General features: G+C 38.4%; 1 long non-coding RNA gene across 6 annotated transcripts in view; it reads right to left on the reverse strand.

The window, feature by feature from the left end:
* Nucleotides 1-25,056, reverse strand: part of LOC140711162 (uncharacterized) — a 62,219-nt gene that overhangs the window by 11,044 nt on the left and 26,119 nt on the right. For 2 of the 6 annotated variants that reach the window (XR_012092305.1, XR_012092303.1), the window contains one exon: nt 24,930-25,035. The exons of 1 other annotated variant lie outside the window; for it this stretch is intronic. This is a non-coding gene — a long non-coding RNA (uncharacterized lncRNA). Of the gene's footprint in view, nt 1-11,918; nt 14,243-24,929; nt 25,036-25,056 lie in introns of those variants that run through there. 3 more of the 6 variants (XR_012092304.1, XR_012092306.1, XR_012092308.1) reach the window with 3 other exon arrangements.

Below are 25,056 nucleotides of genomic sequence, written 5' to 3' on the forward strand. Positions count from 1 at the left end.
ATAATCTTTCTCACCCTGAGTGGGGAAAGCTAAGCTAAAAAGTGTCCTATAATATAAATAAATGTGCACAAAATTCTAGAACAGACAAACCTAATATAAGCTTAAAAAAATTCAGAAAAGCCAGGTACAGTGGCTCATGCCTGTTATGCCAGCACTTTGAGAGGTGGGTGGATCACATGAGCTCAGGATTTTGAGACCAGACTGGCCAACATGCTGAAGCTACTCCATCTTTACCAAAAATACAAAAATTAGCCCAGTGTGGTATTGTGTGCAGGAACAGAAAACCAAATACTACATATTCACCGTTATAAGTGAGAGCTAAACATTGGGTTATACATTGCTTAGCTCTCACTTATATGGAAACAATAGACACCGGAGATTCTTAGAGGGAGGAGGGAGGGTTGGGTACAAGACCTTAAAAACTGTCTATTGAGTATTATGTTCACTATGTGTGTGATGAGATCATTCATACTCTAAACCTCAGCGTCACACAAGACATCCATGGAACAAACCTGCACATGTATCCTCTGTGTATAAAATTAAAATTAAAAAACTAAAATGAACAAACAGATATGAGTAGGAATTTCTCAAAAGAGGAGATACAAATGGACGATATATATATAAACAATTCTTACCCTCTCTAGTCATCACGGGAATGCAAATGAAAACTACCATGAAATATCACCTCACACCTGTTAGAATAACTATTATCAAAAAGATGGATGATAACAAGTGTTGGTAAGGATGTGGAGAAAAGGGAGCCTTTGTATACTGGTGGTGGGAATGTAAATTAGTATGGCCATCTTGGAAAATAGTATGGAGGTTTCTCAAAAAATTAACAATAAAAATACCATTTTGTTCCAGCAATCCCACTTATTTTATATATATATATATACACACACACATATATATATAAAACATATAAATATATATGAAGTCATTGAAATCATTATGTGAAAGAGATATCTGCACTCATATGTTCCTTTCAGCTCTATTCACAATAATCAAGATATATGAAGAAGACACACATGTTATCATTCATTCACGGACGGATGAATTAACGTTATATATATATATGTATGCACAATGGAATATTATTCAGTATTATATAATAATGAAACCCTGTCATTTGTGACAGCATCGGTGGATCTGAAGGGCATGAAGTCATGTGAAATAAACCAAACACAGAATGACAAATATTGTATGATTTCACTTGTATTTGAAATCTCAAATAAACTCAGAAGCAGAGAGTAGACTGGAGGTTGCCAGGAGCTGTGGTGCAGGTAAATGAGTAGGTGTGATTATAGTGCAAAGTTTTAGATATACAAACATAAATAAGTTCAGGAGGTCTAATCTACAGCATAGTGCTTATAGTTATGAATGCTGTATTGCATACTTAAAATATAATAGGAGGGTGAATTTTATGTTAATTGTTCTTACTAATAGAAATAATAATTAGAATGGGAGGGAGAACTTCAGGAGGTGATGATTATGTTTATAATCTTGATGGTAGTGATGCTTTCACAATGTATCCTTATCTTCAAACTCACTGAGATATACACATTAAATAGGTACAGCTTTTTTAATGTAATCATATCTCAACAAAGTGTTTTTAAGGGAGGTTGGTTAAAAAATTTAAAAAGGAAGGGTAGATGTTCCTTTGCCCTTCTCTCACACCTTTTTTCTTCCTGTTGTCTAGAATTCAGAAATAATAGGTGGGAATTTAGCAGCCAATCTAGGGTATTTTCTAAAGTATAGCAGAGCAGATACCTGGAAGGGACCTGTATCCCTAATGATATTAGAAAGTATCTGTACTAGCCCTGAATGGTGTAACTACAGGTGAATTTTAAGTGACAAAGAAATCAACCTCTGTCTTGTTTAAGCAACTTCATTCAGGCATTAATTTTATAAACAGGTAGAGAATACATACTCCTTATGAGCAGAAACAATGTTTATAAATAAAACAATAGTGATAAATAAAAGAAAATAAAAAGCAGTGAAACAAAGTGGTTTAATAGCTATACATAGTTATTTTGTTGAAAGATTCTGCTGCTAATATTATGCAATATTTTTGTATGCTGGTGCAAGTAAGGAAATTTACATTGTCTAATAAAAATTATTTATCAATTTATAAAACAGTAAACATTTCATAGAATGGGGCTAAGAATCTGCATTGCAAAATAACTTTCAGTTGATTTTATGCACAATAATTATTGAGAATCCCAACAGATCTGGACCTACATAGGTGCTATCAAGACTTAAGGAAGAAAATTTCCCTGACTCTATCCCTACCTACAGTTATTAACAGATCTAGAGATTCAGAACTCAAATCCAGACCTCCTGCTTCCATGTGCAGTGGCCTTTCACTGTCCTGTTTCGCTTCACTTGTTGAAGAGGATTTGAGAACAAATGACCACATGATTCAACTCTCTCCTCAGCTCTGAGGAATATAGCCCTGTCCTGGCAAACAAGAAGCTCACACAGTAGTAGAGGAGGCAAATAGACATTCACTAATCTAGCATACAAGCAGTAGGCACTGTACCATAAACAAGGTACTGTGGGGGTTCAGACCAGGAGCAAAGCAGGGATTAGCAGGGCTAGTAAAGTCTGGGAGGTGTTAACAAAATGTCTAATCATTAACTAAACCAAATGGTTTCTCAACATGGCCTAATTAATTGTAACTTAATATAAATGGTTGGTTGTTCATAAGCCTTAACCTTTTGCCAAAATATTTGTAGCTTATGTTCCCATTTAACAAGGTTTTCTGGTCAAAACGGTGCACCCACATCTTTCTAATGAACTTAGTGTCCAATAAAACGTGGACTTTCAGTCATCCCATGAAGGTGATTTTGCATGCATAGTACATCTCTGTCTGTGAATATGCCTAATGAGGTATGGAAGAACACTTATTATCCAAACAAAGACATTCCACTGGTGCTAGAGAGCTACAGACAGAAGTTTTTTCTGCCTACTGGAAATAAAGCCAAGCTTTCTTCTTCCTTCAGCAGTGAGGATTGCTGTCCTCCTCTTTATCTTTCTCTCTCTCTCTCTTTTTTTTAATGGGCAAAACTCTACCAAATAACAAGATAAACTTTGTGTAAGCCTTGGTAAGAGCAGAGTGTCTGACACCGTATGGTGCTATAATACTCAAAGCAAAAGCAAAATCATCTATGACCAGAAAAGGGAGTCACAGGACATCTAGAAGACTTATTGGCCAAGAGACCTGTAGCCTCGTAGTTCATTAGCTCTCCATAAGAACTCTCACGTGAAATGAAGTCAGTGGTGGTTCAAGTGCTTGAAACCCTCATTACTCTACCTCTAAATGTGAATTAATTAGGCAAGTTTACTAGCAGTTACTAGACCTCAAAAGCAAGAGAATCAGGCATTACTCTACTAAATATTGTTCTCCATAACTCCTCTATTTTCTTTAGGAAAAGCTAGTTAGCCTAAGACATTTGGCATAAGGGCTATGCCAAAGCTATGTTGGAGTCAGCCAGGAAGGATTCATGGGGGTCTCCTTGAAAATATTACAATAATCGAAGAAATCTTCAACCTATTGCCCCTCAGTACTGTTGGTCCCTTGTACTTGATTTTTCCCCTTAAGTTTTATTCCAATTTCTAATATTATCATTCCCTCTTCTTTCTCAGCAACTAGTCCTCCAAAGTAGAACTTAAACAATGACCAGACATGGCCCTGCAACAGAGCATATCCTTCTACATTTAGCATGCAATCATGAATCACAGGTATAAGACCCCTTGAACAGACATGGTTTTGGTGACTACATGTAGGACTTATTGCTTTTACCCAAGAAGAGGATCAGACATCCTAAGTAGCTCAGAAATTTTTCTGGAGCTCTTGAATGTGTAGAGGCAAGAAAGATTAAGCAACCTGTTGCCTCACATGAGGCATACTATCTTCTTATGTTTTCTTTTGAATTCAGGATTTCAAGGTTGGGGAAGGAGTGGGAAAGTAGCCATGGACATGTGAGAATGTAGATGATCCTTTTACATTGTCAGGAACGGTCAAATTCTATGCTTTATGTTGTTTGCTAAAAGACACTTTCCAAAGCTTTCAACAGAAAATGTAATGGCACACATGCCTATTCTTGGTGAACCCAGACTTTTTATCTAGTCTGTGATAGTCAATTTTGAAGGACTGCTTAGGGTAATGAATCCTTCAAGTTGTAAAGATGAAGGGCAGTTTTTGGACAATTCCCATTTTGCTGTAGGAAAACTAATCTGGAAGAAGTAAAAGGGAGAGATTGAAGTGGGAGAGAATGGAGGTGGAAAATGAGTTCAGTTGATCAAATATTTGTCAAGCACCCACTGTATGTCGGGCTCTTACAAGGAAGCAAGCAAAGAACAAAAGCATGTGATGGTCTTGCTCCTAAGAAGCTAGAGACCAGTAACCTGGATTGCTATAGAGCAGAAAAACGTCCACAAGCCCCTACAATACAGCACTGGCATAGGATGAAGAAGAAGTTTCTTTCTATGAGATCAATAGCATACAACCAAATAAGAAAGTCAAAAGTTACACAAAGTTCAAAAACCTAAGGCACCAACCTTTAAGAGATCTGACTGTTGGTGGTGACTTTGGAAGGAAAGTTATTATTAGGATTATTTTAGTACTAAGAGTTTTGAGCTGTCTATCCAATATTTTCATCTGCACCTCTGCTTTGGTAATACTGTGTGTGTGCGTGCGTGTGTGTGCGTGTGTGCACATGCGCCTTTTCATGTGTATGAAATATATTATCTATACCACACTCCACATAGGTTTGGGGGTTAATTACATACAGGCTGATCTGAATCTATACTCTTAGGGACGGGGTTAAGCTACTCTACCACATTGTGAAGAGTTGATATGTAAGAGACTCTGAACATCTTATAAATTATCTTTAAAATGTTTCCTTTTTTGGGAAGGGAGGAATAAGTATTTGTAAACAAATTCAGAAATATCTTTACCTAAACAAAAGAACAGTTAGTTAACCTTGTTGTGATTAGCAGAGAGGATAGCTGCAGACACTATAAAATCACTCAGCAACAAGATTTGACAAAACGTTAAAGATGGCTCTATTTTTCCTGTTTTATACAGGAAAATATTAAGGCCCTGGGAATTGAAGTACTTTTCCCAGCAGTGGAGTAAATGTCAGAGTCAAGGCTGTGTTTTACATCTCGGTTTCCCCACACATCCCACCCTATGGTTCTGTTGTGCTGTTCTTTTGTGTGACTCCTCAAAGCCTGGTTAAAGGTGATACCGTATCAAATTGTATTAACTCAGTAGCACAAAACACCAGGGAATTGATTTATAAGTGTATTAACCTTGTGGCATTACTGAAGACCTATCTGATTAGTAGTTATCAAGTAGTCACCCTGGCTAAATATATAGGTTTGATTTTTAATTTTGAAAATGAAAAATATTTTAAAATATATGTCTTACATCCATATGTCCAGGAAATTTTAATCAATTTTTAAAACTTTCAAATTTAGATAAACTCATGTTTTTTGTTGTTTTAATTTTCACTCAATGAAAATAGAAAAAAACTAATTGGATAGAACAGCACAGCAGAAGCATTACTTATCGCCAAAAATGGGATGCAACAAGACTGAAGAAGAAAATGCAGGACAGTGCTTAAAAAAGCAGTCTAATGAAAAGTGGGGTCTCCTCAGGATGTCCTTAGGTAGACATTGCAGCAGAACTGCAAAGTTTTCTTTAGAAGGCTGGGGAAGAGAGGAGGAAGCAGAGAAGGGGCAAGAGTGGAAAACAGAATGAGGCTCCGAATACCAAGCGTTAGTGCCGTCCCTATCACCTTCCTCACTTGATCACTGGGTGATCTTGGGCAAGTTTCTTCCTTTCCCTCAGCTCATTTCCTCATCTGGAAGGTAAGTTACTGGACAAGATAGCCTTTGATGTTCATTGTAACTCTAACTGATCTTCCCCAAGCAAATAGCTGGGAAAGACACTGTGCCCACAATATGCAAGACACAAGGTTTACAAGCAAAGAACAAATCAAAACAAAAGATGTTTTAAAACCCCTAATGTCACTTGAATTCTTACAACTAAGCAATGGTACATCATACTTTTACAAAGCCCTTCTGTGATTTCATTTTTAAAATCATTTCAAGTTTTATTTTACTTCATATTAAGATAATGGGAGATAAAGTGTTAAATGGGTTCATGCAGGAATATATGTAAGAGACACAAAAATCCAAAATAGGTAATTGTTATGTTAGTAGTTCCCTTTACTGAGGGGGAGCAGACAAAAGAATGTTAGAAAAAGCTTCATAAAGTGGATTATATAGAATGTGCTTTAAAAGAGTTTTGTATTTTATTGAGTGGAAAAGAGCAATATGGGAAGTTATTGTTCAAGGGTTAAAGCTATGCAAAATGAGTCAATTACAGAGATAGGCTCTAAAACATAGTACGTATAGTTATTACTGAGGTATTTTGTATTTAACAATTTGTTAAGAGGGTCGAACTTAGGGGTTCTGACAACAACAACAACAACAATAAAGGGACATAGGAAACATTTGGAGGTGATGGATATATTATTACCTGGATATTTGTTGCGGTAACAAGAGTAATATCTATGTGCAAATTTGCCAAACTGTATACATTAATTACCTACAGTTTTTGTATAACAATTTTACTTCAGTTCCTACTATATTGCCTGGCAAACAATACTTTATACTTGAAGTAAGAGCAATGATTATTGCATGTGTATGTTGAAAATAATAAAGAAAGCAGGTGACAATAAGACATCCTGAGTCTTTTGGAAATAAATAGCATTCACCTGCTTTCTCATCCATTGAGATATCACCACATTTATGTACTTGTGTGTCCCTGGAAGTTTCTTGTGGGAGATTTAGTTATTCTCTTTTCGTTAGGCTCTACTAACCAAGAACAAATCAGACTCAGACAGCGTCATAAAAAGGCCCAGACCCATGATGTCCAGAGACTCCAGGCTCAACCCACATTGATGCTGGCCCTTCAGCCATGAGATTCCATTTGCTTCTTCTTATTCTCCTTCTTTTTTCAATTCTTTTATCCCCAGGTAAGTTGGTAGCTGATTACTCTAAGGTTCTGCAGATTAGAAGGCTATATCCCTGGCCAGACAAGATCCTAGAATCAGTCCTGTGGGTTCAAGAACCTAATATTTACAGCTTCACTAGGATTATAATAGGGAAAAATAGAAAAGAGACTCATTTAGCAGTAGCTCCTGTTGATAAGATTCCATCCATGTTTTTTGATCTAGTGAGTGGATATAATAATGGATGCTGCTGAAATTCAATGCTGTCAGATCAAACTGCCTACATATAAATTTCCATGCCCCACCAAGGCATCTCAAGATACAAAGTAAGGATACAACAGAATGTGACCTCAATGAGATGCCTTTGTGGGACCTGGAAATTTATATGCAGGCAGTTAGATCTGACAGGATTGAATTTCAGCAGCATTTATTATTATATTTGCTCACTAGGTCAAAGGAGATGGATGGAATTCTATCAACAGGAGCTACTGCTAAATGAATGCTGACAAATCTGAAAGTTTTATTCAAAGAGACAAACAGAAAAATCATAATCCTAGAATAAGTGAAAATTATATCAGAGACTTCAAAGTAAATTCTATTTTACGTGTCTATGAATAAAAAATGATTCACAAAGTGAAACTTAGGACTAGAAAGGAGAGTTAAAGGAACTTCAGACAAGTGAATTAATAATAAGTAAAGACACCAAGAAGTGCCGCTCATGGTATATTACAGGTAACCACACAGAAATGGGTAACATCACTTTCAATACTAAATGGGCTAAAATTTAATGGTCTAAGCATGCATTTTGAGGGCTTTGGGGAAAAAAAAACAGCATAATACACCTAAAGAAGATAAAGGGAAAGTTATAAATACAAAATATAAATTAATGAAACAAATGAGAAAAAAACTAATATTTTAAAAAATGTTTTTCATAAAGTCTAATATACTTTATAATAACCTGGCAACACTGGACAAACGAGAACATGCTTAAAATAACTATTGCAGGAATGAAATGTTAATGTCAAAACAGATGTTTCAGAGATTCAAATAATTTTTTTAAAAATATATTTGTATATTATCTTCCCTCTTTGCTGTGTACTTGGGGATTTTCCTGTTGCAGTTCACTATATCATGTGTCATCAATTGTGACTGTGTCATCAATTTTTATGCTAGTAAATTATTACCATCAGCATACAAATATGCTGTTAAGTATGTCCTTGCTTTTCTTCTGATGCCAGCTGTCATCCTATTTTTTGCTCCAGTTTTCAGCAAAACATCTTAAAATCGTTGTCCATACTCTCTGCCTTCAATTCCTCTCCTCTCATTGTCTCTTAAATATATCCCAGTTGGGCTCTCTCCCCTTTTTTCGATCATGTTATTGACACCACTCTTGTCAAAGTTACCAATAATCTCCATATTGCTAGATCCAATGATCATTTTTTACTACAACTTTAATTGGCCTATTAGCAGCATTTGACACAAATAATCACTTCCTTCTTCATAGTATACTTTCTTCACTTGGCTTCCAGGACAGCACATTCACTTGATTCTCAGCCTATCTCACTGGAGCTACCACTTCAGCTTCCTTTGTTTCTTCCTCATCTTTTCCCATCACACTTCCTATTGGAGAGCTCCGGAGCTCAGTTCCTGATTCTCTTCTCTTCTCCCTCACCACACACTCTGGAGGGGCTCAGCAAGTCTCATCCTTTTCAATTCTCCTTTTGGACCTCCTTTTGAACTGCAGGCTTATAATAAATTATCCAACTGCATAACTGGTATATCTACTTGACACTTAATTTCAAAAGTCATAGATATCCAAAATTGAACTCATGATTTTCCCTCATAAACCACTACCTACAGATTTTCTCTTCTTGCTGAATGCCATGGTCAGCACTGGAGCCTCTCTTAGCTCTCCTGTACACTTTCATCCTCAGCAAGCCTCTATCTCTGCACCTCAAGAATCTCTCAGGGCTCCTATCCCTTGCCCAGCCTTGGGCAGTAGCTGCCTCACACTCAGTGAAAGACCAAGAATCTGCTTCTCTCATCTACCTGCCCTGCCCTGCCTTCAGACCTCATCAGGCCCCTCTGCTTATGCACCTGTGAGAGAAGAGAGTGAAGGGGGCATTGTCTCTGCTCCCCCACCCACTCCCCAGTAACAGAGGATTTTACCCGATTCTCACAGTAAGACCTTTACCTTACTCTCACTTCAAATTGCAGCAGTTCCTACATGCCTGTCCCTCAAAAGTGTCTCAGGTAATTCTGCTCTCCATCAGATCTTACCTAGGAGCACACAAGATAGGTCATGAAAAAACCATTAGTGGGGGCGGGCGCTGTGGCTCACGCTTGTAATTCCAGCACTTTGGGAGGCCGAGGTGGGCAGATCACGAGGTCAGTGGCTAACACGGTGAAACCCCGTCCCTACTAAATACAAAAAATTAGCCGGGCATGGTGGCATGAACCTGTAGTCCCAGCTACTCGGGAGGCTGAGTCAGGAGAATCGCTTGAACCCTGGAGGCGGAGGTTGCAGTGGAGGCGGAGGTTGCAGTGAGACAAGATCACGCCATTGCACTCCAGCCTGGGCAACAGAGTGAGACTCCAAAGAAATAAAGAGAGAGAGAAAGAGAGAGAGAGAGAGACAGAGAGAGAGAGAGAAAGGAAGGAAGGAAGGAAGGAAGGAAGGAAGGAAGGAAGGAAGGAAGGAAGGAAGGAAGGAAAGAAGGAAGGGAGGGAGGGAGGAAGGAAGGAAGGAAGGAAGGAGAGAGAAAGAAAGAAAGAAAAGAAAGAAAGAAAGAAAGAAAGAAAGAAAGAAAGAAAGAAAGAAAGAAAGAAAGAAAGAAAGAAAGAAAGAAAGAAAGAAGCAATCGTGAGTGAGAGTGAGTGTGTTTGGGTCCCTACTGATGATGCTAAACTATCACAAGCCCACACTCAGCCTTTCAACATTTGTTGGAGATTCACTTGTTTCCTTGTTATCTCCATCAAGGGCAGCTTCCTCCTGCTTCTGCTGCTGCAACTCAGCTAGGCACAAAGCATCTGTGGATCTGTTCTTTTTTCAGCAGGGCTTCATCACTCTGAATTTAAGTTAATTAGCTTTTTTTGAGACCTCAGTTCTGTGTTTTAAAATGAAATCTAGGATCTATAGATTATCCAGCTTATTCTCTTTGTCAGGGCAAGAGCATTTTTCTATAACTTTCTAAATTCTAAACAAAAGTAAAAGTTCACTTCTTTTCAGAATCCCCACGTGTCAGAAAGTGTTACTATTATCATCAGTTCAGTGATATTTATGGAATTCCAAGTTGACTCTTATATCAGCTTTTGGTATAAATTCTTTCTTTCTGATACGTAGCCTTTGAAATTTTATTTGCTGCAGATCTCTTGGTAGTGAACAATTTTCATTTTTATCTGTCAATTTCATATTGTGATTTTTGATCTTGAAAGACAGCATTACTGAGTACCCAATTGTATATTAACAGTTATTTGCTCTCGACATTTGTTGATACTAGTTTACTCATTTTTAGTTTTTGCTTTACTATAATAATCAGATAAATATTATTTCATTATAAATTATCCTTTTTTTCAATGTTTGTATGGTCTGGTGTTTGGTTTTAATGTTTTATAATTTAACTAAAGTGAGTTTATTTTTATATCATCTGTTAGAAATATATTCTTTGAATCAATGGATTTATACCTTTTCTTAATTTCTTTTTGAGAAACTCTTGAAATGGTGAATCATTTTACACTTCTCTCCCCCCATATTCGAATTAAATAAATGTTAGACCTTGTGTTTCCATGCTACATTCTGGGTATATCATTTAAACATTTTTTCTTCACTAGTTATCCTCTTACCTGTGTCTAATATATCATTAATAACTTGCATTTATTTTTAAATTATTTTTTGTTTCAGACCTGCCTTTTTTTTTTTTTTTTTTTTTTGGAGATGGAGTCTCGCTCTGTTGCCCAGGCTGGAGTGCAGTGGTGTAATCTTGGCTCACTGCAACCTCCACCTCCCGGGTTCAAGCTATTCTTCTATCTCAGCCACCTGAGTAGCTGGGACTACAGGCACCCACCACCATGCTCGGCTAATTTTTATATATATATTTTTTTAGTAGCCACAAGGTTTCACCATCTTGGACCTGCTGGTCTTGAACTCCTGACCTCATGATCCACCCATCTTGGCCTCCCAACGTGCTGGGATTACAGGTATGAGCCACCATGCCCAGCCAGATCTGCCCATTTTTTCTATCAACTATATTGTTTTACTATTGTTTTTACATCTTTGTAATAGTAGATTGCTTCTTTAAACAATTGATACATACCTGCTTAATTATTTCTTCACATTGACGATTTCAATATATTTAGTTTTAAAGGGTCTAGATATGCTATTCATTTCATTAACTTTTATTCATGGTATCTTGCTTACCTGATCATTTTTAATACTGAACTCATTGTTCATCCTTAACCTGACATCATTTTATGGTCTGAAATGAGAATGCTATTATCCAGACTTCCTCCGTGAAGCTGACTCAATGCTTTAACTCAATATAGAAGTTTCAGCATTAACAAACTGGAATTTCTGATGGCCCAAGAGTCAGTAGTACCATCATTGGCATTACTGATCATAGCAGATCTTCCCAGAAGATCTGGGAAACCCTCACCCCCCTCCATCAGCTATCCAATACAAAGTGCCCACTGCTCAAGCTCCAGTTCACAGACTATTTTTGTGTTTGAAAGAGGAGATATTTTAAGAACTTGCCTAACCATTTTCAGGGATAGAAATATTTCGAAGAGATCCTCTACTATACATATGTTCTATAGCAGCAGTCACTTGAGAGCAGCTCACTTGCAGTCATGGCCAAAAGCCTAAATCTTTCATTCTAGTCACACCTAGTTTGTATCTTTTGGGGATATCTCAGATTCAGATGCATTCATAGTATTCTATGATTTGCGACACTACTATAGATTCTTCAAAATGTTACAACATTCCAATGGTATCTTGGGAGGTATAGAAGGAGAGGAAAAACAATGGGCTCAAATCTCCTCTGACTTCTCTTCTTACAATATGTTTCACTGTTCAAAACTTTTAGAACTATATTAATACAGCATTGACAGTGGGCATTCTTCTTTTCCTTCTGACTTTAATAGGATTGAAGGAAGTGTTTTGCTATGAAATTGCTATATGGGTTGTATTCAGATAAATTTTGACTTTATAAAGCCAATATTCTCCTCATTATTTTTAAATGCTTACCAGGATTCACAGTATTATTTTCAGTTCTCCCTGTTTAAAGCCATATTTAAATAACTTGATGACATGGATATACTATATATGTTACTCTGCTACAGAAACAGAAAAACCACCACCAAATTATATTCTAAGATACTTGGTACACCAATTGCACCATCGTTTTTTATCTAAGACATTCAATTCTTCCACAGGTGGGAGCACATGAATTAGCATCATTTACTACTTGTAGCTTTCACTACAGACTTTCAGACTTATGGTGCCTAAAAGAAATAGAATACTTCTAGCTGGGTTTAAAAGCTACAAATAAACAGAGGAAATATACACTATTTTGAAAGTACCACTTGAGTGTTATGCATGTATTTCAATATTATGTTGCTAATTTTAATTGTTCAAAGTTAAAGAGCTTAAACCTCCCCCTCATGCATTCCTGAATCACCCATTACTCCCACACATATATTGTTCGATACAGCATAAACCTAAGTAAATAAAGATGTGGCAAAATGAAAAAAGTAAAATAACGTTATACCATTCTCATCTGTGAATGGCATCAGTAGACAGATGTGAATAAAAGTAATGTGATTATAATTTTAAAAATCATATTTAATAGGATCCATTTATTATTAAATGAACATTAGGCTACTTAATGAATAATAAATCTTTGACACAATGAAAACTCTTAATGCAGAGTGAGACCAAAATGAAAGTAATAACTGTTTTTCTCTTAACCCTTGCTTTAGTTGGTCTTTCCACCAGACTGTCACTTTAAGGATATTCTAATAGCACAAAGCCACCAGCTTTACCATTAGAGAGATCTTCATTAAATTATCTTTGTTGTAATAAAGGTCATCTGGAGGAAATACTGGTCTGGACACAATAATAAATGTCAAGCTTTCTAATATTTTCCAGTTTTAGACCCAAATTGAAAGGATCATTTATAATGTCAAAAATATACTTTTTTCTAACTAATCTATCCTATGACTAAGACACTATTAGCAATTAAAGTAGATAGAGCAAATATAAATGTGGAGAGAAAAAGTAATTTCCACTTGTTTGAACAGATGAAAGCACGAATAAATTGAAAGTCTGAAATATTAGCTTGGGGGAATAAAATCACTCGGGGGAGCAAGAGCAGGATATACCAGCCTTTAACTCTACACTTCCCCCAAGAAAAAATTTATAGATAGCTATGTACAAACCAAAATAGCGCTGGGAGGGTTCAAGGGACCACTTAAGAAACTACAGCAACACAGTGAAGCCAAAAAAAAAAAAAAAAGAGAGAGAGAGAGAGAGTGAAAGAAAAAAAAAAACAAAAAAACAAAAACGAATAGCCATATAGAAAAAACAACTCCTGAAATCAGCATACCTGAGACAGCAGAAACATCTTTTTTGGCTAGGAACGAAAAAAGCTGAAAGGGAGTATCAGTATCAGCCACAAGGTGGAACCACTATGGCCCTCAGTAACCCTCTCTGGCAGAAGACACTGGCATTTTTGCCCTGCAGTAAGCAACAGCCATTTCTGAGAGAAAACCCAGAGGAAAAGATGAAGATGTACCATCCCCTCCCACATCCCTTTTCCCCCACCAAAAATACCGTGACTGTTGTGCCAAACCAGGATCGGAACTACTACCTTTCTTAATCTGCATGTGTCTCTGACATATGAGCAGCAACCATTTCAAAAGCTCCCACATAGAAATGCTCATACTCAATTTATTCTGTTACTTAAGAGTGTTTATCGATTTACATTCCATTTGTGGACTATCTCACTGGATCTTCTTTCCTGCAGTAAGAGGTGGTTTGGGTGCTGCTGAAGGTCATTGTCTCAATTTGTCTGGTGTTTGCAGAAGAGATGTCTGCAAAGTAGTAGAAGATCAAATTGGTGCCTGCCGAAGAAGGATGAAGTGCTGTAGAGCATGGTGGATTTTAACGCCAATTCCAACACCACTTATCATGTCAGATTATCAAGAACCCCTTAAACCTAAGTTGAAATGAAACTGATGTAAAATAAAAATACATCAAAAGTGAAGTTATTTGCATCTAAGAATGTAGAAATATACATATTAAGTACTTCCATCTTGATAACCATCTTGTGTTTTCACTTATCAACATAAATGAATAAATACTAATTTCAAATATACCCAATACTATTTCTTTGTGAGTCATTAACAGATCTTAACAAAACCTTTAAAAATGAGAAATCTGTTACTTTTGTTTTCCAAGATGGTGGATTGAAGGCATTGTTAGCCTGCCTCTTGCACTTGGAAAGACAAAATGGTGTGTAGAGATTCACACTGAACTTTCTTTCAAGGAGCAACACAGGAACTTAACAGGAAAATTGAAATAAGCCACAGACAATTTGAAAGAATCAGCAGGATGCAGCTTACACCATAAGCTAGGCAGAAAATTTTGAGTTTCCAGGGTGTGAGATGGGGATAAACTGACTGTAAAATATACACTTCCATTGGGAAATCTATCAATCTGGGCCATAGGGGAAGGCCTTAATCGTACTCAGGGCTGGAGTTGATTCAGTGAAGAGTGACGACTATATGAGGAGTGGCATTGGGATGTGCTTTGAGTCTCCAGCACGTTCCCAGTTTCTGGCAGGATGGAGGGAAGCCATTTCTGATTCTACCTCACAGAGGACCTCCCAGAAGTCTGCCAGCTAACTCAAATGGTGGTCACAGGTTGAGAGAACCTCCCAACTGAAATGTTTGATATAATTTCCTGTGGGGACAAACTCCCCAGGCCAGAACTGAGAGGTGAGTGGGACGTGTGATACAGCAGCAAGCACAGGAGCTGGATGCCCCTGTTCTGCAGGTGGATCAGGAGGGGTGTGGCCTGAAGGCTGCAGTTACTGTCTCAATAGGAGAGGCTTATGGTATGGGTCAGTTTTGAGCTCTGAGTTCAGACTTCTTGAAACTTAGCTAACTACTCCCAGTGGAACACTGTGGGTGTGAGACCTGCCTTGCCAAGCGTGTGGGAGCTGGATGGGGCTTACCGCCAAGCTGCTACTCCCCATTCTTCATATGGACTCTCCTTGTACAGAGGCAGAGGCAGCTTCACTTCTCTCTGGAAAATTACCCCAGTGGCCCAAGAACTGCCTTCCAATTCCCACTGGAGCCACTGCTTGTCCCACACGTAGAGAGCCAGAGCATCACTTTACCTGACCTAGTTCCCACCTGGTTTTGCTCAACCACCTACCCTGGTAGATTAACACAAATAACAGAAGAAACTTTTAGAAGCCCTTTCGCTCTACCCGTTCCCTGAGACACCAGAGTATCTCCCATGGGTAACATAAGGCAAGTCCAAATCTCACCACTACCACCACAGCTGGCAGTCTTTTGCAAGCACCACCTCCTGGCTGAAGGCCAACTGACACAGTCCATTAGAGCATCTTGAATTCAGAACATTCAATGTCATGACAGGCCAGGGAGCCTCCTCTGCCTTAATTTGGCTCTCTATCACACATTCACACACACACACACACACGCGCGCGCGCGTCACACACACACATCAACCTACTGGCAAACCGAGGAAAACACACACACACACACACACACACACACACACACACACCTGCTCAATTCAGGCCATTATCCCTGATGAACATCGATGCAAAAATTCTCAGTAAAATACTGGCAAACCGAATCCAGCAGCACATCAAAAAGCTTATCCACCACGATCAAGTGGGCTGCATCTTTGGGGTGAAAGACTGAGTCAACATACACAAATCAATAAATGTAATTGATCACTTAAACAGAACCAAAGACAAACACCAGACAATTATTTTGATACACGCAAAAATGCCTCTGATAAAATTCAACATCCCTTCCTGTTAAAAACTCTCAATAAACTAGGTATTGATGGAACATATCTTAAAATAATAAAAGCTATTTCATACAGCCAATATCATAAAGAATAGGCAAAAGCTGGAAGCATTTCAATTGAAAACTGGTACAAGACAAGGAAGCCCTCTGTAACCACTTCTATTCAACATAGTATTGGAAGTTCTCGCCAGGGCAATCAGGCAATAGAAAGAAATAAAGGGTATTCAAATAGGAAGAGAGAAAGTCAACTTGTCTCTGTTTGCAGATGACACGACTTCATATTTAGAAAACCCATCATCTCAACTGAAAAACTTCTTGAACTGATAAGCAACTTCACCAAGGTCTCAAGATACAAAATCATTGTGCAAAAATCACAAGCATTCCATTACACCAACAATAGTCAAGCAGAGAGCCAAATCAAGAGTGAACTCCCATTCACAATTACTACAAAGAAAGTAAAACAGCTAGGAATACAACTAGGAGTACAAGGGATGTGAAGGACCTCTTCAAGGACAACTGCAAACCACTGCTCAAGGTAATAAGAGAGGACACAGACAAATGGAAAAAATTCCATCTTCATGAATAGGAAGAATCAATATTGTAAAAATGGCCATACTGCCCAAACATTATAGATTCAATGCTATATCCATCAAAATACCATTGACATTTTTCACAGAATTAGAAAGAACTATTTTAAATGTCATATGGAATCAAAGAATACCCCATATACCCAAGAAAATCATAAACAAAAATAACAAAGCTGGAGGCATTACGCTTACTTCAAACTGTACTAGAAGGCTACGGTACCAAAACAGCAGGCTACTGCTGCCAAAACAGACATATAGACCAATGGAGAAGAGCAAAGACCTCAGAAATAACACCACACATCTATGACCACCTGATGTTTGACAAACCTGACAAAAACAAGCAAGGGAGAAAGGATCTCCTATTCAGTAAATGATGCTGGGAAAACTGGCTTGCCATATACAGAAAACCAAAACTTGACCCCTTCCTTACACCTTATACAATAATTAACTCAAGCTGGATTAAAGATTTAAATGTAAAATCCAAAACCATAAAAACCCTAGAAGAAAACCTAGGCAATATCATTCAGGACACAGGCAAGGACAAAGGTTTCATGACAAAAATGTCAAAAGCAATTGCAACAAAAGCCAAAATTGACAAATCGGATCTAATTAAACTAAAGACCTTCTGCACAGCAAAGAAACTATCATCAGCATGAGCAATCAACCTACAGGATGGGAGAAAATTATCGCAACCTACCCATCTGACAAAGGTCTAATAACAAAAATTGACAAGGAACTTAAACATATTTACAAGCAAAAAAACAAACAACCCCATCAAAAGTGAGCAAAGGATATGAACAGAAACTTATCAAAAGAAGACATTGATCTAACCAACAAATATATTTTTTAAAAGCTCAACAATACTGATCATCAGAGAAGTGAAAATCAAAACTACAATGAGATACCATCTCACACCCATCAGAATGGTGATTATTAAAAAGTTAAGAAACAATAGATGCTGGTGAGGCTGAGAAGAAAGAGGGACGCTTTTACACTGTTGGGGAAACTGTAAATTAGTTCAACCATTGTGGAAGACAGTATGGTGATTCCTCAAGGATCTAGAACCAGAAACACCATTTGACCTAGTAATCCCATTACTGGCTATATACCCAAAGGAATATAAATCATTCCACTACAAAGACACATGCACATGTATGTTTATTGCAGCACTATATACAACAGCAAAGACATGAAACCAACCCAAATGCCCTTCAGTGCTAGACTGGATAAAGAAAATGTGGTACATATACACCATAAAATACTATGCAGTCATAAAAAGGAATGAGATCATGTCTTTTGCAGGCACATGGATGAAGCCATCATACTGAGCAAACTAACACAGTAACAAAAAAATCAAACACCGCATGTTCTCACTAATAAGTGAAAGTTGAACTTTGAGAAAACAAGGACACAGTGAGGGGAACAACGCACAACACGGTCCGCTGGGGACTGGGGGTGAGGGAAGAGAACTTAGAGGATGAGTCAATAGGTGCAACAAACCATCATGGCAAAGGATACCCATACAACAAACCTGTACGTTCTGCACATGTATCCCGTATTTTTTAAATTTAAAAACAGGAAATACTTATGGACACACGTACATACATACATACACACATACATTCTTCCCGGATCTTCATTCCTGGCAAGCCAAGGAACCTGGAGAAACACCAGAATTCTGTCCCTCTGAAAATGCAGGACAGGTCTACCTTCATCAGCATAAAATTTTGGACCAAATGTGGTAACGGCAGGTCCACCCCACAATGAGTAACTGAAAATTGAGGCAGTATTTCAGATCCAAAAAAGCTGATGAAGCAATTCGTGACACATTTGGGTTGTTTTTGCCTTTTCCTACTATGAAGAGTGCCAGTAGGAAGAAGGAAGAACGGTGTACAAATATCTGTTTGATTCTCTGTTTTCAGAATCCTTTGCTTGTTTGTGTGTGTGTTTGTTCTTTCTTGAGACAGGACATCACTCCAGTCAGCCAGGCTTTTCCAGTCTGTAAATTTTGTTCTTTCCTTTTGTCAAGTTTTAGAAGATTTTATTTACTTTCTATTGAATTTTAAGGCATTTTTAGATGTGTATTAAAACATTATCTGACATGCTGTGTGTTACATTTCATTTATTTTCATCGTCCCTTTTTTATTTTATTATTTTATTTTATTATAGTTTATATTCTAGGGAATATATGCACAAAGTGCAGGTTTGTTACATATGTATACATGTGCCATGTTGGTGTGCTGCACCCATTAACTCGTCATGTACATTAGGCGTATCTCCTAATGCTATCCTTCTCTCCTCCCCCCACCCCACAACAGGCCCTGGTGTGTGATATTCCCCTTCCTGTGTCCAGGTGTTCTCATTGTTCAATTCCCATCCATGAGTGAAAACATGTGGTGTTTGGTTTTCTGTTCTTGCAGTAGTTTGCTGAGAATGATGGTTTCCAGCTGCATCCATGTCCCTACAAAGGACATGAACTCATCCTCTTTTATGGCTACATAGTATTCCATGGTGTATATGTGCCACATTTTCTTAATCCAGTCTATCATTGATGAACATTTGGGTTGGTTCCAAGTCTTTACTGTTGTGAATAGTGATGCAATAAACATATGTGTGCATGTCTTTATAGCAGCATGATTTCTAATCCTTTGGGGATATAGCCAGTAATGGGATGTCTGGGTCAAATGGTATTTCTAGTTCTAGATCCTTAAGGAATCGCCATGCTGTTTTCCACAATGGTTGAACTAGTTGACAGTTCCACCAACAGTGTAAAAGTGTTCCTATTTCTCCACATCCTCTCCAGCACCTGTTGTTTCCTGACTTTTTAATGATCACCATTCTAACTGGTGTGAGACGGTATCTCATTGTGGTCTTGATTTGCCTTTCTTTGATGGCTAGTGATGATGAGCATTTTTTCATGTGTCTGTTGACTCCATAAATGTCTTCTTTTGAGAAGTGTCTGTTCATATCCTTTGCCCACTTTTTGATGGGATTGTTTTGTTTTTTTTTTTTTCTTGTAAATTTCTTTGAGTTCTTTGTAGGTTCTGGATATTAGCCCTTTGTCAGATGAGTAGATTGCAAAAATTTTCTCCCATTCTGTAGGTTGCCTGTTTATTCTGATGGTAGTTTCTTCTGCTGTGCAGAAGCTCTTTAGTTTAATTAGATCCCATTTGTCAATTTTGGCTTTTGTTGCCATTGCTTTTGTTGTTTTAGACAAGAAGTCCTTGCCCACTCTTGTGTCTTGAATGGTATCGCCTAGGTTTTCTTCTAGGGTTTTTATGGTTTTAGGTCTAACATTTAAGTCTCTAATGCATCTTGAATTAATTTTTGTATAAGGTGTAAGGAAAGGATACAGTTTCAGCTTTCTACTTATGGCTAGCCACTTTTCCCAGCAGTATTTATTGAATAGGGAATCCTTTCTCCATTTCTTGTTTTTGTCAGGTTTGTCAAAGATCAGATAGTTGTAGAAGTGTGGTATTATTTCTGAGGGCTCTGTTCTGTTCCATTGGTCTATAGCTCTGTTTTGGTGCCAGTACCATGCTGTTTTGGTTACTGTAGCCTTGTAGTATAGTTTGAAGTCAGGTAGTGTGATGACTCCAGCTTTGTTCTTTTGACTTAGGATTGTCTTGGCAATGCGGGCTCTTTTTTGGTTCCATATGAACTTTAAAGTAGTTTTTTCCAATTCTGTGAAGAAAGTCACTGGTAGCTTAATGGGGATGGCATTGAATCTATAAATTACCTTGCACAGTATGGCCATTTTCACTATATTGATTCTTGATTCTTCCTATCCATGAGCATGGAAAGTACGGAATGTTCTCCCACTTGTTTCTGTCCTCTTTTATTTCATTGAGCAGTGGTTTGTAGTTCTCCTTGAAGAGGTCCTTCACATCCCTTGTAAGTTAAATTCCTAGATATTTTATTCTCTTTGAAGCAATTGTGAATGGGAGTTCACTTATGATTTGGTTCTCTGTTTGTCTGTCATTGGTGTATAAGAATGCTTGTGATTTTTGCAAATTGATTTTGTATCCTGAGACTTTGCTGAAGTTGCTTATCAGCTTAAGGAGATCTTGGGCTGAGAGGATGAGGTTTTCTAAATATACAATCATGTCATCTGCAAACAGGGACAATTTGACTTCCTCTTTTCCTATTTGAATACCCTTTATTTCTTTCTCTTGCCTGGTTGCCCTGGCCAGAAGTTCAATACTATGTTGAATAGGAGTGGTGAAAGAGGGCATCCCTGTCTTGTGCTAGCTTTCAAGGGGAATGCTTCCAGTTTTTGCCTATTCAATATGATATAGGCTGTGGGTTTGTCATAAATAACTCTTATTATTTTGAGATATGTTCCATCATTTCTGAATTTATTAAGTTTTTAGCATGAAGAGCTGTTGAATTTTGTCAAAGGCCTTTTCTGCATCTATTGAGATAATCATGTGGTTTTTGTCTTTGGTTCTGTTTATATGCTGGATTACGTTTCTTGATTTGTGTATGTTGAACCAGTCTTGCATCCCAGGGATGAAGCCCACTTGATCATGGTGGATAAGCTTTTTGAAGTGCTGTGGATTTGGTTTACCAGTATTTTATTGAGGATTTTTGCGTGGATGTTCATCAGGGATATTGGTCTAAAATTCTCTTTTTTTTGTTGTGTCTCTGTCAGGCTTTGGTATCAGGATGGTGTTGGCCTTATAAAATGAGTTATGGAGGATTCCCTCTTTTTCTATTGATTAGAATAGTTTCAGAAGGAATGGTACCAGCTCCTCCTTGTACCTCTGGTAGAATTCGGCTATGAATCTTTCTGGTCCTGGACTTTTTTGGTTGATAGGCTATTAATTATTGCCTCAATTTCAGAGCCTGTTATTGGTCTATTCAGGGATTCAACTTCTTCCTGGTTTAGTCTTGGGAGAATGTGTGTGTCCAGGAATCTATCCATTTACTGTAGGTTTTCTAGCTTATTTATGTAGAGGTATTTTTAGTATTCTCTGATGGTACTTTGTATTTCTGTGGGGTCAGTAGTGATATCCCCTTTATCATTTTTTATTGCATCTATTTGATTCTTCTCTCTTTTCTTCTTTATTAGTCTTGCTAGCTGCCTATCAATTTTGTTAATCTTTTCAAGAAATCAGCTTCTGGATTCATTGACTTTTTTAAGGGTTTTTTGTGTCTCTGTCTCCTTCAGTTCTGCTCTGATCTTAGTTATTTCTTACCTTCTGCTAGCTTTTGAATGTGTTTGCTCTTGCTTCTCTAGTTCTTTTAGTTGTGATATTAGGATGTCAATTTTAGATCTTTCCTGCTTTCACTTCTGAGAATTTAGTGCTATAAATTTCCCTCTACACACTGCTTTAAATGTGTCCAGAGATTCTGGTATGATGTATCTTTATTCTCATTGGTTTCAAAGAACATCTTTATTTCTGCCTTCATTTCGTTATGTAACCAGTAGTCATTCAGGAGCAGGTTGTTTAGTTTCCATTTAATTGAGCAGTTTTGATTGAGTTTCTTAATGCTGAGTTCTTGTTTGATTGCACTGTGGTCTGAGAGACAGTTTGTTATAGTTTCTGTTCTTTTATATTTCCTGAGGAGTGCTTTACTTCCAACTATGTGGTCAATTTTGGAATAAGTGCGATATGGTGTTGAGAAGAATGTATATTCTGTTGGTTTGGGGTGGAGAGTTCTGTAGATGTCTATTAGGTCTGCTTGGTGCAGAGTTGGGTTCAATTCCTGTATATCCTTAACTTTCTGTCTCATTGATCTAATGTTGACGGTGGGGTGTTAAAGTCTCCCATTATCATCGTGTGGGAGTCTAAGTCTCTTTGTAAGTCTCTAAGGACTTGCTTTATGAATCTGGGTGCTCCTGAATTGGGTGTATATATATTTTGGATAGTTAGTTCTTCCTGTTGAATTGATCCCTTTACGATTGTGTAATGGCCTTCTTTGTCTCTTTTGATCTTTCTTGGTTTAAACTCTGTTTTATCAGCGACTAGGATTGCAACCCCTGCCATTTTTTGTTTTCCATTTGCTTGGTAGATCTTCCTCCATCCCTTTATTTTAAGCCTATGTGTGTCTCTGCACGTGAGATGGGTCTCCTGAATACAGCAAACTGCTGGGTCTTGTCACCACCAGGCCTGCCCTATAAGAGCTCCTGACTCTTTATCCAACTTGCCAGTCTGTGTCTTTTAATTGGAACATTTAGCCCATTTACATTTAGGTTAATATTGTCACATGTGAACTTGATCCTGTCATTATGATGTTGGCTGGTTATTTTGCTCATTAGTTGATGCAGTTTCTTCCTAGCATCGATGGTCTTTACATTTTGGCATGTTTTGGCAGTGGCTGGTACCGGTTGTTCATTTCCATGTTTAGTGCTTCCTTCAGGAGCTCTTGTAGGGCAGGCCTGGTGGTGACAAAATCTCTCAGCGCTTGCTTGTCTTTAAGGATTTTATTTCTCCCTCACTTATGAAACTTAATTTGGCTGGATATGAAATTCTGGGTTGAAAATTCTTTTCTTTAAGAATGTTGAATATTGCCCCACCCCTCCCTTCTGGCTTGTAGAGTTTCTGCCGAGAAATCCACTGTTAGCCTAATGGGCTTCCCTTTGTGGGTAACCCGACCTTTCTTTCTGGCTGCCCTTAACATTTTTTCCTTCATTTCAACTTTGGTGAATCTGACAATTATGTGTCTTGGAGTTGCTCTTCTAGAGGAGTATCTTTGTGGCATTCTCTGTATTTGCTGAATTTGAATGTCAGCCTGCCGTGCTAGGTTGGGGGAGTTCTCCTGGATGATATCCTGCAGAATGTTTTCCAACTTGGTTCCATTCTCCCCCTCACTTTCAGGTACACAAATCAGACGTAGATTTTGCCTTTTCCCATATTCCCATATTTCTTGGAGGCTTTGTTCATTTCTTTTTACTCTTTTTTCTCTAAACTTCTCTTCTCACTTCATTTTATTCATTTGATCTTCAATCACTGATGCCCTTTCTTCCAGTTGACCGAGTCGGTTACTGAAGCTTGTGCATTTGTCATGTAGTTCTTGTGTCATGGTTTTCAGCTCTCTCAGGTCATCTAAGGACTTCTTTACTTTGGTTATTCTAGTTAGCCATTCAGGAAATCTTTTTCCAAGGTTTTTAGCTTCTTTGCTATGGGTTCGAACTTCCTCCTTTAGCTCGGAGAAGTTTGATCGTCTGAAACCTTCTTCTCTCAACTCGTCAAAGTCATTCTCTGTTCAGCTTTGTTCCATTGCTGGAGAGGAGCTGCATTCCTTTGGAGGGGGAGTGTTGCTCAGATTTTTAGAATTTTCAGTTTTTCTGCACTTCTTTCTCCCCATCTTTGTGGTTTTATCTACCTTTGGTCTTTAATGATGTTGATGTACAGATGGGGTTTTGGTGTGGATGTCCTTTCTGTTTGTTTGTTAGCTTTCTTTCTAATAGTCATGACCCTCAGTTTCAGGTCTGTTGGAGTTTGCTCAAGGTCCACTCCAGACCCTGTTTGCCTAGGTGGCAGCAGTGGAGGCTGCAGAAGAGTAAATATTGCTGAACAGCAAATGTTTCTGCCTGATTATTCCTCTGGAAGCTTCGTCTCAGAGGGGTACCCGGTTGTGTGAGATGTGAGGTGTCAATCTGACCCTAGTGGGGGTGTCTCCCAGTTAGGCTACTCCAGGGTCAGGGACCCACTTGAGCAGGCAGTCTGTCTGTTCTCAGATCTCAAACACCATGCTGGGAGAACCACTACTCTCTTCAAAGCTGTCAGACAGGGACATTTAAATCTGCAGAGGTTTCTGCTGTCTTTTGTTTGGCTATGCCCTCTCCCCAGAGGTGGAGTCTACAGAGGCAGGCAGGCTTCTTTGAGCTGTGGCGGGCTCCACCCAGTCCGAGCTTCCCCACCACTTTGTTTACCTACTCAAGCCTCAGCAATGGCGAGCGCCCCTCCCCCAGCCTTGCAGCCTCCTTGCAGTTAGATCTTGGACTACTGGGCTAGCAATGAGGGAGGCTCTGTGGGCGTGGGACTCTCCAAGCCAGATGCGGGATATAATCTCCTGGTGTGACGTTTGCTGAGACCCTTGATAAAGGAGAGTGTTAGGGTGGGAGTAACCCAATTTTCCAGGTGCTGTGTATCACGGTTTCCCTTGGCTAGGAAAGGGAATTCCCTTCCCCCTTGCACTTTCTGGGTAAGGTGATGGCTCACCCTGCTTCGATTGCTCTGTGTGCTGCATTCACTGTCCTGCCCCCACTGTCCAACAAGCCCCAGTGAGATGAACCCGGTACCTCAGTTGGAAATGCAGAAATCAGCCGTCTCCTGTGTCACTCACGCTGGGAGCTGGAGGCTGGATCTGTTCCTATTCGGCCATCTTGGAACTGCCTCTCATCGCTCCTTTAATGAACAAAAGGTTTT

The sequence above is a fragment of the Chlorocebus sabaeus genome, unplaced genomic scaffold, assembly GCF_047675955.1.
Source record: "Chlorocebus sabaeus isolate Y175 unplaced genomic scaffold, mChlSab1.0.hap1 unalloc_scaffold_236, whole genome shotgun sequence".
Classification (NCBI taxonomy): domain Eukaryota; kingdom Metazoa; phylum Chordata; class Mammalia; order Primates; family Cercopithecidae; genus Chlorocebus; species Chlorocebus sabaeus.